Here is a 17,378-nt window from a genome sequence, read left to right as displayed (position 1 = left end):
CAGTCTACCGAGGCATAAGATGGCGGCCAACACTTTCTGGTTTGGAGTGTTGACAGACCGTTGACAGCCAATTAGCATTCAGCTCATGCAGGTACAGTAAGCTTACAGGACTCGTATGGTACTCGTCCCCCGTGGTTTTTGTCAATGTCATGACACATGACATGTGATGCCACATGACACCATATGACACATGACACATGACACCACATGACAATACATGACACCTGATGACACATGACACCACATGACACATGACATCACATGACACCATATGACACATGACAACACATGACATATGACATCACATGACACATGGCGATACATGACACATGACACCACATGACACATGACAACACATGACATATGACATCACATGACACATGATGATACATGACACATGACACCACATGACACATGACACCACATGAAACATGACACGTGATGACACATGACACCACATGACACATGACATCACATGACAACACATGACACATGACACTACATGACACATGACACTACATGACACATTACACGATATGACAACACATGACACATGATGAAACATGATACCACATGACTGACAACACATGAGGTCACATGGCACCACATGATGACACATGACAACACATGATGACACATGACACCACAGGATACAAGATGACACCACAGGATACAAGATGACACATGATGACACAACATGACACATGACATCACATGACATCAAATGACACATGACACGTGATGACACATGACACCACATGACAACACATGACACATGATTGTTTGGAGTGTTTACAGACAGTTGACAGCCAATTAGCATTCAGCTCGTGCTCGGGAAGGTACAGATTACAGTAAGCTTACAGTAAGCTTACTGTGCTTGTACAGTACTCGTACTCTGCAGTTTTTGTAAAAAAAAATAATGGGGGGCCTTGTGGGTCCTTGTGGGATCCCTGAGCAGGCCTAGGGGGTCAGGGGGTTTCTACCCTGCCCCCTTTTTGAGTTCTACTTGTTTGTTTTTCTGCTTTCTTGTGCGTCAGTCTACCGAGGCACAAGATGGCGGCCAACACTTTCTGGTTTGGAGTGTTGACAGACAGTTGACAGCCAATTAGCATTCAGCTCGTGCAGGTACAGAGTACAGTAAGCTTACAGGACTCGTATGGTACTCGTCCCCGTAGTTTTTGTCCCCCCAAAAATTTGGGGGGGGGGCCTTTGGGGTTCTTGTGAAACACCCAGAGCAGGCCTAGGGGGCAGGGTGTTTCTACCCTGCCCCCTTTTTGCATTTTACACGTTTGTTTTTCTGCTTTCTTGTGCCTCAGTCTACCGAGGCATAAGATGGCGGCCAACACTTTCTGGTTTGGAGTGTTGACAGACCGTTGACAGCCAATTAGCATTCAGCTCATGCAGGTACAGTAAGCTTACAGGACTCGTATGGTACTCGTCCCCCGTGGTTTTTGTCCCCCCAAAAATTTGGGGGGGCCTTTGGGGTCCTTGTGAAACACCCAGAGCAGGCCTGGCACATGACATACCCTGCACATGACACATGACATACCCTGCCCCCTTTTTGCGTTTTACAGGTTTGTTTTTCTGATTTCTTGTGCCTCAGTCTACCGAGGCACAAGATGGCTGCCAACACTTTCTGGTTTGGAGTATTGACAGACAGTTGACAGCCAATTAGCATTCAGCTCGTGCTCGGAAAGGTACAGAGTACAGTAATCTTACAGTAAGATCCTCTAGATATATACATTTTTTGACACATGACATATGACTCCACATGATACATGACACATGACACCACATGACACATGACACATGACATCACATGACAACTCATGACACATGACATCTGACGATACATGACACCACATGTCACCACATGACATCACATGACACATGACGATACATGACACATGACACCTCATGACACATGACACCACGTGACACAAGACACTTGATGACACATGACAACACATGACAACACATGACACATGATGACACATGACAACACATGACACATGACACCATATGACACATGACATCACATGACAACACATGACATCGCGCCTAGAGACCCTTACGGGTGATTGTGCGCTTTACAAATGTGGACTTTACTTTACTTTACATGACACATGACACCATATGACACATGACACCCCATGACACCACATGACACATGACATCACATGACAACACATGACACATGACATCACATGACACATGACATCACATGACACATGACGATACATGACACATGACACCACATGACACATGACACCACATGACACATGACATGTGATGACACATGACACTACATGACACATGACGACACATGACACATGACACCACGTGACACAAGACACATGATGACACATGACAACACATGACAGCACATGACACATGCTGACACATGACAACACATGACACATGACATCACATGACACATGACACCATATGACACATGACATCACATGACACATGATATCACATGACACATGACGATACATGACATGACACCACATGACACATGACACCACATGACACATGACATGTGATGACACATGACACTACATGACACATTATGACACATGACATCACATGACACATGACGATACATGACACATGACACCACATGACACTTGACACCACATGACACATGACAACACATGACACATGACATCACATGACACATGACACTATATGACACCACATGATACGTGACACCTCATGACACATGACACGTGATGACACCACATGACAACACATGACACATGATGACACATGACACCACATGACACCACATGATGTCACATGGCACCGCATGATGACACATGACAACACATGATGAAAATGACACCACATGACACTCATGACACATGATGACACATGACATATGACACCACATGACACATGACACATGACAGCACATGACAGCACGACACATGACATCACATGACACATGACACATGACATGTGATGACACATGACACCACATGACAACACATGACACATGACACATGATGACACATGACACCACATGACAACACATGACACATGATGATACATGACACATGACACCACATGACACTTGACACCACATGACACATGACATCACATGACACATGACATGTGATGACACATGACACCAAATGACAACACATGACACATGATGACACATGATGACACATGACACCACATGACAACACATGACACATGATGACACATAACACCACATGTCACCACATGACATCACATGACACATGACACCACATGACACATGCCATCACATGACAACACATGACACATGACGATACATGACACATGACACCACATGACACTTGACACCACATGACACATGACATCACATGACAACACATGACACATGACTTCACATGACATGACAAAATATGACACCACATGATACGTGACACCACAGGAGACACGTGACACGTGATGACACCACATGACACCTCATGACACATGACACCATGTGACACAAGACACGTGATGACACATGACACCACATGACACATGACACCACTTGAAACATGACACATGATGACACATGACACCACATGACACATGACATCACATGACAACACATGACATATGACACTACATGACACATGACACTACATGACACATGACACGATATGACAACACATGACACATGATGAAACATGATACCACATGACTGACAACACATGAGGTCACATGGCACCACATGATGACACATGACAACACATGATGACACATGATACCACATGACACCACATGACACAAGATGACACATGATGACACATGACACCACATTACACATGACATCACATGACAACACATGACACCACATGACATCACATGACACATGATGATACATGACACATGACACCACATGTCACCACATGACACATGATATCACATGACACATGACACCACATGACACACATGACACCACATGACACCTCATGACACATGACACAATGTGACACAAGACACGTGATGACACATGACACCACGTGACAACACATGACACATGACACCACATGACACATGACACCACATGACACTACATGACACATGATTACACATGACACCACATGACACATGACATCACATGACACATGATGATATATGACACATGACACCACATGACACTTGACACCACATGACACCACATGACACATGACACCGCATGACACATGATGATACATGACACATGACACCACATGTCATGTGTCATCATGTGTCATGTGTTGTCACATGGTGTCATGTGTCATCACATGTCTTGTGTCACGTGGTGTCATGTGTCATGTGTTGTCATGTGATGTCATGTGTCATGTGGTGTCATGTATCGTCATGTGTCATGTGATGTCATATGTCATATGGTGTCATGTGTCATGTGGTGTCATGTGTCATCATGTGTCATCATGTGTCATCTTGTGTCATGTGTCATCATGTGTCGTCATGTGTTGTCATGTGTCATCATGTGGTGCCATGTGACGTCATGTGTTGTCAGTCATGTGTCATGTGGTGTCATGTGTTGTCATGTGGTGTCATGTGTCATGTAGTGTCATGTGTTGTCATGTGATGTCATGTGTCATGTTTCATATGGTGTCATGTGTCATGTGGTGTCATGTGTCATGTATCGTCATGTGTCATGTGATGTCATGTGTCAAGTGTTGTAATGTGATGTCATGTGTCATGTGGTGTCATGTATCGTCATGGGTCATGTGGTGTCATGTGATGTCATGTGTCATGTGTTGTCATGTGGTGTCATGTGGTGTCATGTGTCATGTGTTGTCATGTGAGTCATGTGTCATGTGGTGTCATGTCATGTGCCATGTGTTGTCATGTGATGTCATGTGTCATGTGGTGTCATGTGATGTCATGTGTCATGTAGTTTCATGTGTCATGAGGTGTCATGTATCGTCATGTGTGATGTCATGTGTCATGTGGTGTCATGTGCCATGTGATGTCATGTGTCATGTGTTGTCATGTGTCATGTGGTGTCATGTGTGTCATGTGTCATCACGTGTCATGTGATGTCATGTGTCATGTGGTGTCATGTGTCATGTGCTGTCATGTGGTGTCATGTGTCATCATGTGTCATCATGTGGTGCCATGTGACGTCATGTGTCATGTGATGTCATGTGATGTCATGTGGTGTCACGTGTCATGTGATGTCATGTGTCATGTGGTGTCATGTGCCATGTGTTGTCATGTGATGTCATGTGTCATGTAGTGTCATGTGTAATGTGGTGTCATGTGTCATGTGGTGTCATGTGTCATCACATGTCATGTGGTGACATGTGTCATGTGGTGTCATGTGTCATGTATCATCATGTCATGTGATGTCATGTGGTGTCATGTGTCATGTGTCATCATGTGCCATGTGTCATGTGTTGTCATGTCATGTCATGTGGTGTCATGTATCGTCATGTGTGATGTCATGTGTCATGTGGTGTCATCATGTGTCATGTGTTGTCACATGGTGTCATTTGTCATCACGTCTTGTGTCACGTGGTGTCATGTGTTGTCATGTGATGTCATGTGTCATGTGGTGTCATGTATCGTCATGTGTCATATGATGTCATGTGATGTCATGTGGTGTCATGTGTCATCATGTGTCATCTTGTGTCATGTGTCATCATGTGTCATTATGTGTTGTCATGTGTCATCATGTGGTGCCATGTGGTGTCATGTGGTATCATGTTTCATCATGTGTCATGTGGTGTCATTTGTTATCACGTGTCATGTGTCATGTGGTGTCATGTGTCATGTGTTGTCATGTGGTGTCATGTGTCATGTAGTGTCATGAGTTGTCATGTGATGTCATGTGTCATCACGTGTCATGTTTCATGTGGTGTCATGTGTCATGTATCGTCATGTGTCATATGATGTCATGTGTTGTCATGTGATGTCATGTGTCATGTGGTGTCATGTATCGTCATGTGTCATGTGATGTCATGTGTCATGTGTTGTCATGTGATGTCATGTGTCATGTGGTGTCATGTGATGTCATGTGTCATGTGTTGTCATGTGGTGTCATGTGGTGTCGTGTCATGTGTTGTCATGTGTCATATGTGTCATGTGTTGTCATGTGTCATGTGGTGTCATGTGTCATGTGGTGTCATGTGTCATGTGGTGCCATGTGTCATCATGTGTCATGTGGTGTCATGTGTCATGTGGTGTCATGTGTCCTGTATTGTCATGTGTCATGTGATGTCATGTGTCATGTGTTGTCACGTGATGTCATGTGTCATGTGGTGTCATGTGTCATGTGGTGTCATGTGTCATGTATCGTCATGTGGTATCATGTGTCATGTGATGTCATGTGTCATGTGTTGTCATGTGATGTCATGTGTCATGTGGTGTCATGTGATGTCATGTGTCATGTGGTGTCATGTGTCATCATGTGTCATGTGATGTCATGTGTCATCACGTGTCATGTTTCATGTGGTGTCATGTGTCATGTGGTGTCATGTGTCATGTATCATCATGTGTCATGTGATGTCATGTGTCATGTGTTGTCATGTGATGTCATGTGTCATGTGGTGTCATGTGTCATGTATCGTCATGTGTCATGTGATGTCATGTGGTGTCATGTGTCATGTGTTGTCATGTGATGTCATGTGTCATGTGTCATGTGTCATGTGGTGTCATGTGATGTCATGTGTCATGTGGTGTCATGTGTCATGAGGTGTCATGTGGTGTCATGTGTCATGTATCGTCATGTGTGATGTCATGTTTCATGTGGTATCATGTGGTGACATGTGGTGTCATGTGTCATGTATCGTCATGTGTCATGTGATGTCATGTGTCATGTGTTGTCATGTGTCATCACATGTCATGTGTCATGTGTTGTCATGTATCATATAGTGTCATGTGTCATGTGATGTCATGTGTCATGTTTTGTCATGTGATATCATGTGTCATGTGGTGTCATGTGTCATGTATCGTCATGTGTCATGTGATGTCATGTGTCATGTGTTGTCATGTGATGTCATGTGTCATGTGTTGTCATGTGATGTCATGTGTCATGTGGTGTCATGTCATGTGTCATGTGGTGTCATATGATGTCATGTGTCATGTAGTGTCATGTGTTGTCATGTGATGTCATGTGTCATCACGTGTCATGTTTCATGTGGTGTCATGTGTCATGTGGTGTCATGTGTCATGTATCATCATGTGTCATGTGATGTCATGTGTAATGTGTTGTCATGTGATGTCATGTGTCATGTGGTGTCATGTCATGTGTCATGTGGTGTCATGTGATGTCATGTGTCATGTGGTGTCATGTGTCATCATGTGTCATCATGTGTCATCTTGTGTCATGTGTCATCATGTGTCATCATCTGTTGTCATGTGTCATCATGTGGTGCCATGTGACATCATGTGTTGTCAGTCATGTGGTGTCATGTGGTATCATGTTTCAGCATGTGTCATGTGGTGTCATGTGTCATGTATTGTCATGTGTCATGTGATGTCATGTGTCATGTGTTGTCATGTGATGTCCACATATCACATGACACATGACGATACATGACACATGACGATACATGACACATGACACCACATGACACCACATGACACATGACATCACATGACACATGACATGTGATGCCACATGACACCATATGACACATGATGACACATGACACCACATGACAATACATGACACATGATGACACATGACACCACATGACACATAACATCACATGACACCATATGACACATGACATCACATGACAACACATGGCACATGACATCATATGACACATGACAACACATGACACATGACATCACATGACACATGGCGATAAATGACACATGGCACCACATGACCCATGACAACACATGACACATGACATCACATGACACATGATGATACATGACTCATGACACCACATGACACATGACACCACATGGAACATGACACGTGATGACACATGACACCACATGACACATGACATCACATGACAACACATGACACATGACACTACATGACACATGACACTACATGACACATGACACGATATGACAACACATGACACATGATGAAACATGATACCACATGACTGACAACACATGAGGTCACATGGTACCACATGATGACACATGACAACACATGATGACAAATGACACCACAGGATACAAGATGACACATGATGACACATTACATATGACACCACATGACACATGACATCACATGACATCAAATGACACATGACACGTGATGACTCATGACACCACATGACAACACATGACACATGATTGTTTGGAGAGTTTACAGACAGTTGACAGCCAATTAGCATTCAGCTCGTGCTCGGGAAGGTACAGATTACAGTAAGCTTACAGTAAGCTTACTGTGCTTGTACAGTACTCGTACTCTGCAGTTTTTGTAAAAAAAAATAATGGGGGGCCTTGTGGGTCCTTGTGGGATCCCTGAGCAGGCCTAGGGGGCCGACGGGTTTCTACCCTACCCCCTTTTTGCGTTCTACTTGTTTGTTTTTCTGCTTTCTTGTGCCTCAGTCTAGCGAGGCACAAGATGGCGGCCAACACTTTCTGGTTTGGAGTGTTGACAGACAGTTGACAGCCAATTAGCATTCAGCTCGTGCAGGTACAGAGTACAGTAAGCTTACAGGACTCGTATGGTACTCGTCCCCGTAGTTTTTGTCCCCCAAAATTTTTTGGGGGGGGGCCTTTGGGGTCCTTGTGAAACACCCAGAGCAGGCCTAGGGGGCAGGGTGTTTCTACCCTGCCCCCTTTTTGCGTTTTACACGTTTGTTTTTCTGCTTTCTTGTGCCTCAGTCTACCGAGGCACAAGATGGTGGCCAACACTTTCTGGTTTGGAGTGTTGACAGACCGTTGACAGCCAATTAGCATTCAGCTCATGCAGGTACAGTAAGCTTACAGGACTCGTATGGTACTCGTCCCCCGTGGTTTTTGTCCCCCAAAAAATTTGGGGGGGGCCTTTGGGGTCCTTGTGAAACACCCAGAGCAGGCCTGGCACACGACATACCCTGCACATGACACATGACATACCCTGCCCCCTTTTTTGCGTTTTACACGTTTGTTTTTCTGCTTTCTTGTGCCTCAGTCTACCGAGGCACAAGATGGCTGCCAACACTTTCTGGTTTGGAGTATTGACAGACAGTTGACAGCCAATTAGCATTCAGCTCGTGCTCGGAAAGGTACAGAGTACAGTAATCTTACAGTAAGATCCTCTAGATATATACATTTTTTGACACATGACATATGACTCCACATGATACATGACACATGACACCACATGACACATGACATCACAACACATGACACATGACATCTGACGATACATGACACCACATGTCACCACATGACATCACATGACACATGACGATACATGACACATGACATCTCATGACACATGACACCACGTGACACAAGACACTTGATGACACATGACAACACATGACAACACATGACACATGATGACACATGACAACACATGACACATGACATCACGTGACACATGACACCATATGACACATGACATCACATGACAACACATGACATCACATGACACATGACGATACATGACACATGACACCCCATGACACCACATGACACATAACATCACATGACAACACATGACACATGACATCACATGACACATGACATCACATGACACATGACGATACATGACACATGACACCACATGACACATGACACATGACATGTGATGACACATGACACTACATGACACATGACGACACATGACACATGACACCACGTGACACAAGACACGTGATGACACATGACAACACATGACAACACATGACACATGCTGACACATGACAACACATGACACATGACATCACATGACACCATATGACACATGACATCACATGACACATGACATCACATGACACATGACGATACATGACACATGACACCACATGACACATGACATGTGATGACACATGACACTACATGACACATGATGACACATGACACATGACATCACATGACATATGACGATACATGACACATGACACCACATGACACTTGACACCACATGACACATGCCATCACATGACGATACATGACACATGACACCACATGACACATGACACATGACATGTGATGACACATGACACTACATGACACATGACGACACATGACACATGACACCACGTGACACAAGACACGTGATGACACATGACAACACATGACAACACATGACACATGCTGACACATGACAACACATGACACATGACATCACATGACACATGACACCATATGACACATGACATCACATGACACATGACATCACATGACACATGACGATACATGACACATGACACCACATGACACATGACATGTGATGACACATGACACTACATGACACATGATGACACATGACATCACATGACATATGACGATACATGACACATGACACCACATGACACATGCCATCACATGACAACACATGACACATGACATCACATGACACTTGACACTATATGACACCACATGATACGTGACACCTCATGACACATGACTCGTGATGACACCACATGACACCACATGACTGACAACACATGATGTCACATGGCACCGCATGATGACACATGACAACACATGATGACAAATGACCACATGACACTCATGACACATGATGACACATGACATATGACACCACATGACACATGACACATGACAGCACATGACAGCACAACACATGACATTACATGACACATGACACATGACACATGACATCACATGACACATGACGATACATGACACATGACACCACATGACACATGACACCACATGACACATGACATGTGATGACACATGACACTACATGACACATGACGACACATGACACCACGTGACACAAGACACGTGATGACACATGACAACACATGACAACACATGACACATGCTGACACATGACAACACATGACACATGACATCACATGACACATGACACCATATGACACATGACATCACATGACACATGACATCACATGACACATGACGATACATGACACATGACACCACATGACACATGACATGTGATGACACATGACACTACATGACACATGATGACACATGACACATGACATCACATGACATATGATGATACATGACACATGACACCACATGACACTTGACACCACATGACACGTGACATCACATGACAACACATGACACATGACATCACATGACACATGACACTATATGACACCACATGATACGTGACACCACATGACACATGACACGTGATGACACCACATGACAACACATGACACATGATGACACATGACACCACATGACACCACATGACTGACAACACATGATGTCACATGGCACCGCATGATGACACATGACAACACATGATGACAAATGATACCACATGACACTCATGACACATGATGACACATGACATATGACACCACATGACACATGACACATGATAGCACATGACAGCACGACACATGACATTACATGACACATGACACATGACATGTGATGACACATGACACCACATGACAACACATGACACATGACACATGACACCACATGACAACACATGACACATGACGATACATGACACATGACACCACATGACACTTGACACCACATGACACATGACATCACATGACACATGACATGTGATGACACATGACACCAAATGACAACATATGACACATGATGACACATGATAACACATGACACCACATGACAACACATGACACATGATGACACATGACACCACATGTCACCACATGACATCACATGACACATGACACCACATGACACATGCCATCACATGACAACACATGACACATGACGATACATGACACATGACACCACATGACACTTGACACCACATGACACATGACATCACATGACAACACATGACACATGACATCACATGACATGACAAAATATGACACCACATGATACGTGACACCACAGGAGACACATGACACGTGATGACACCACATGACACCTCATGACACATGACACCATGTGACACATGACACCACATGACACATGACATGTGATGACACATGACACTACATGACACATGACGACACATGACACCACGTGACACAAGACACGTGATGACACATGACAACACATGACAACACATGACACATGCTGACACATGACAACACATGACACATGACATCACATGACACATGACACCATATGACACATGACATCACATGACACATGACATCACATGACACATGACGATACATGACACATGACACCACATGACACATGACATGTGATGACACATGACACTACATGACACATGATGACACATGACACATGACATCACATGACATATGATGATACATGACACATGACACCACATGACACTTGACACCACATGACACGTGACATCACATGACAACACATGACACATGACATCACATGACACATGACACTATATGACACCACATGATACGTGACACCACATGACACATGACACGTGATGACACCACATGACAACACATGACACATGATGACACATGACACCACATGACACCACATGACTGACAACACATGATGTCACATGGCACCGCATGATGACACATGACAACACATGATGACAAATGATACCACATGACACTCATGACACATGATGACACATGACATATGACACCACATGACACATGACACATGATAGCACATGACAGCACGACACATGACATTACATGACACATGACACATGACATGTGATGACACATGACACCACATGACAACACATGACACATGACACATGACACCACATGACAACACATGACACATGACGATACATGACACATGACACCACATGACACTTGACACCACATGACACATGACATCACATGACACATGACATGTGATGACACATGACACCAAATGACAACATATGACACATGATGACACATGATAACACATGACACCACATGACAACACATGACACATGATGACACATGACACCACATGTCACCACATGACATCACATGACACATGACACCACATGACACATGCCATCACATGACAACACATGACACATGACGATACATGACACATGACACCACATGACACTTGACACCACATGACACATGACATCACATGACAACACATGACACATGACATCACATGACATGACAAAATATGACACCACATGATACGTGACACCACAGGAGACACATGACACGTGATGACACCACATGACACCTCATGACACATGACACCATGTGACACAAGACACGTGATGACACATGACACCACATGACACATGACACCACATGACACCACATGACACATGACAACACATGACAATACATGACACATGATGACACATGACACATGACACCACATGACACATGATATGACACATGACAAATGACGATGTCATGTGTCATGACATCACATGACACATGACGATACATGACACATGACACCACATGACACATGACACCACATGACACATGACATGTGATGACACATGACACTACATGACACATGACGACACATGACACATGACACCACGTGACACAAGACACATGATGACACATGACAACACATGACAGCACATGACACATGCTGACACATGACAACACATGACACATGACATCACATGACACATGACACCATATGACACATGACATCACATGACACATGATATCACATGACACATGACGATACATGACATGACACCACATGACACTACATGACACATTATGACACATGACATCACATGACACATGACGATACATGACACATGACACCACATGACACTTGACACCACATGACACATGACAACACATGACACATGACATCACATGACACATGACACTATATGACACCACATGATACGTGACACCTCATGACACATGACACGTGATGACACCACATGACAACACATGACACATGATGACACATGACACCACATGACACCACATGATGTCACATGGCACCGCATGATGACACATGACAACACATGATGAAAATGACACCACATGACACTCATGACACATGATGACACATGACATATGACACCACATGACACATGACACATGACAGCACATGACAGCACGACACATGACATCACATGACACATGACACATGACATGTGATGACACATGACACCACATGACAACACATGACACATGACACATGATGACACATGACACCACATGACAACACATGACACATGATGATACATGACACATGACACCACATGACACTTGACACCACATGACACATGACATCACATGACACATGACATGTGATGACACATGACACCAAATGACAACACATGACACATGATGACACATGATGACACATGACACCACATGACAACACATGACACATGATGACACATAACACCACATGTCACCACATGACATCACATGACACATGACACCACATGACACATGCCATCACATGACAACACATGACACATGACGATACATGACACATGACACCACATGACACTTGACACCACATGACACATGACATCACATGACAACACATGACACATGACTTCACATGACATGACAAAATATGACACCACATGATACGTGACACCACAGGAGACACGTGACACGTGATGACACCACATGACACCTCATGACACATGACACCATGTGACACAAGACACGTGATGACACATGACACCACATGACACATGACACCACTTGAAACATGACACATGATGACACATGACACCACATGACACATGACATCACATGACAACACATGACATATGACACTACATGACACATGACACTACATGACACATGACACGATATGACAACACATGACACATGATGAAACATGATACCACATGACTGACAACACATGAGGTCACATGGCACCACATGATGACACATGACAACACATGATGACACATGATACCACATGACACCACATGACACAAGATGACACATGATGACACATGACACCACATTACACATGACATCACATGACAACACATGACACCACATGACATCACATGACACATGATGATACATGACACATGACACCACATGTCACCACATGACACATGATATCACATGACACATGACACCACATGACACACATGACACCACATGACACCTCATGACACATGACACAATGTGACACAAGACACGTGATGACACATGACACCACGTGACAACACATGACACATGACACCACATGACACATGACACCACATGACACTACATGACACATGATTACACATGACACCACATGACACATGACATCACATGACACATGATGATATATGACACATGACACCACATGACACTTGACACCACATGACACCACATGACACATGACACCGCATGACACATGATGATACATGACACATGACACCACATGTCATGTGTCATCATGTGTCATGTGTTGTCACATGGTGTCATGTGTCATCACATGTCTTGTGTCACGTGGTGTCATGTGTCATGTGTTGTCATGTGATGTCATGTGTCATGTGGTGTCATGTATCGTCATGTGTCATGTGATGTCATATGTCATATGGTGTCATGTGTCATGTGGTGTCATGTGTCATCATGTGTCATCATGTGTCATCTTGTGTCATGTGTCATCATGTGTCGTCATGTGTTGTCATGTGTCATCATGTGGTGCCATGTGACGTCATGTGTTGTCAGTCATGTGTCATGTGGTGTCATGTGTTGTCATGTGGTGTCATGTGTCATGTAGTGTCATGTGTTGTCATGTGATGTCATGTGTCATGTTTCATATGGTGTCATGTGTCATGTGGTGTCATGTGTCATGTATCGTCATGTGTCATGTGATGTCATGTGTCAAGTGTTGTAATGTGATGTCATGTGTCATGTGGTGTCATGTATCGTCATGGGTCATGTGGTGTCATGTGATGTCATGTGTCATGTGTTGTCATGTGGTGTCATGTGGTGTCATGTGTCATGTGTTGTCATGTGAGTCATGTGTCATGTGGTGTCATGTCATGTGCCATGTGTTGTCATGTGATGTCATGTGTCATGTGGTGTCATGTGATGTCATGTGTCATGTAGTTTCATGTGTCATGAGGTGTCATGTATCGTCATGTGTGATGTCATGTGTCATGTGGTGTCATGTGCCATGTGATGTCATGTGTCATGTGTTGTCATGTGTCATGTGGTGTCATGTGTGTCATGTGTCATCACGTGTCATGTGATGTCATGTGTCATGTGGTGTCATGTGTCATGTGCTGTCATGTGGTGTCATGTGTCATCATGTGTCATCATGTGGTGCCATGTGACGTCATGTGTCATGTGATGTCATGTGATGTCATGTGGTGTCACGTGTCATGTGATGTCATGTGTCATGTGGTGTCATGTGCCATGTGTTGTCATGTGATGTCATGTGTCATGTAGTGTCATGTGTAATGTGGTGTCATGTGTCATGTGGTGTCATGTGTCATCACATGTCATGTGGTGACATGTGTCATGTGGTGTCATGTGTCATGTATCATCATGTCATGTGATGTCATGTGGTGTCATGTGTCATGTGTCATCATGTGCCATGTGTCATGTGTTGTCATGTCATGTCATGTGGTGTCATGTATCGTCATGTGTGATGTCATGTGTCATGTGGTGTCATCATGTGTCATGTGTTGTCACATGGTGTCATTTGTCATCACGTCTTGTGTCACGTGGTGTCATGTGTTGTCATGTGATGTCATGTGTCATGTGGTGTCATGTATCGTCATGTGTCATATGATGTCATGTGATGTCATGTGGTGTCATGTGTCATCATGTGTCATCTTGTGTCATGTGTCATCATGTGTCATTATGTGTTGTCATGTGTCATCATGTGGTGCCATGTGGTGTCATGTGGTATCATGTTTCATCATGTGTCATGTGGTGTCATTTGTTATCACGTGTCATGTGTCATGTGGTGTCATGTGTCATGTGTTGTCATGTGGTGTCATGTGTCATGTAGTGTCATGAGTTGTCATGTGATGTCATGTGTCATCACGTGTCATGTTTCATGTGGTGTCATGTGTCATGTATCGTCATGTGTCATATGATGTCATGTGTTGTCATGTGATGTCATGTGTCATGTGGTGTCATGTATCGTCATGTGTCATGTGATGTCATGTGTCATGTGTTGTCATGTGATGTCATGTGTCATGTGGTGTCATGTGATGTCATGTGTCATGTGTTGTCATGTGGTGTCATGTGGTGTCGTGTCATGTGTTGTCATGTGTCATATGTGTCATGTGTTGTCATGTGTCATGTGGTGTCATGTGTCATGTGGTGTCATGTGTCATGTGGTGCCATGTGTCATCATGTGTCATGTGGTGTCATGTGTCATGTGGTGTCATGTGTCCTGTATTGTCATGTGTCATGTGATGT

This window comes from Lissotriton helveticus, chromosome 3_2, assembly GCF_964261635.1.
Source record: "Lissotriton helveticus chromosome 3_2, aLisHel1.1, whole genome shotgun sequence".
Taxonomy (NCBI): domain Eukaryota; kingdom Metazoa; phylum Chordata; class Amphibia; order Caudata; family Salamandridae; genus Lissotriton; species Lissotriton helveticus.
The sequence above is the reverse complement of the archived record's forward strand: the minus strand, read 5'-3'. Positions refer to the sequence as shown.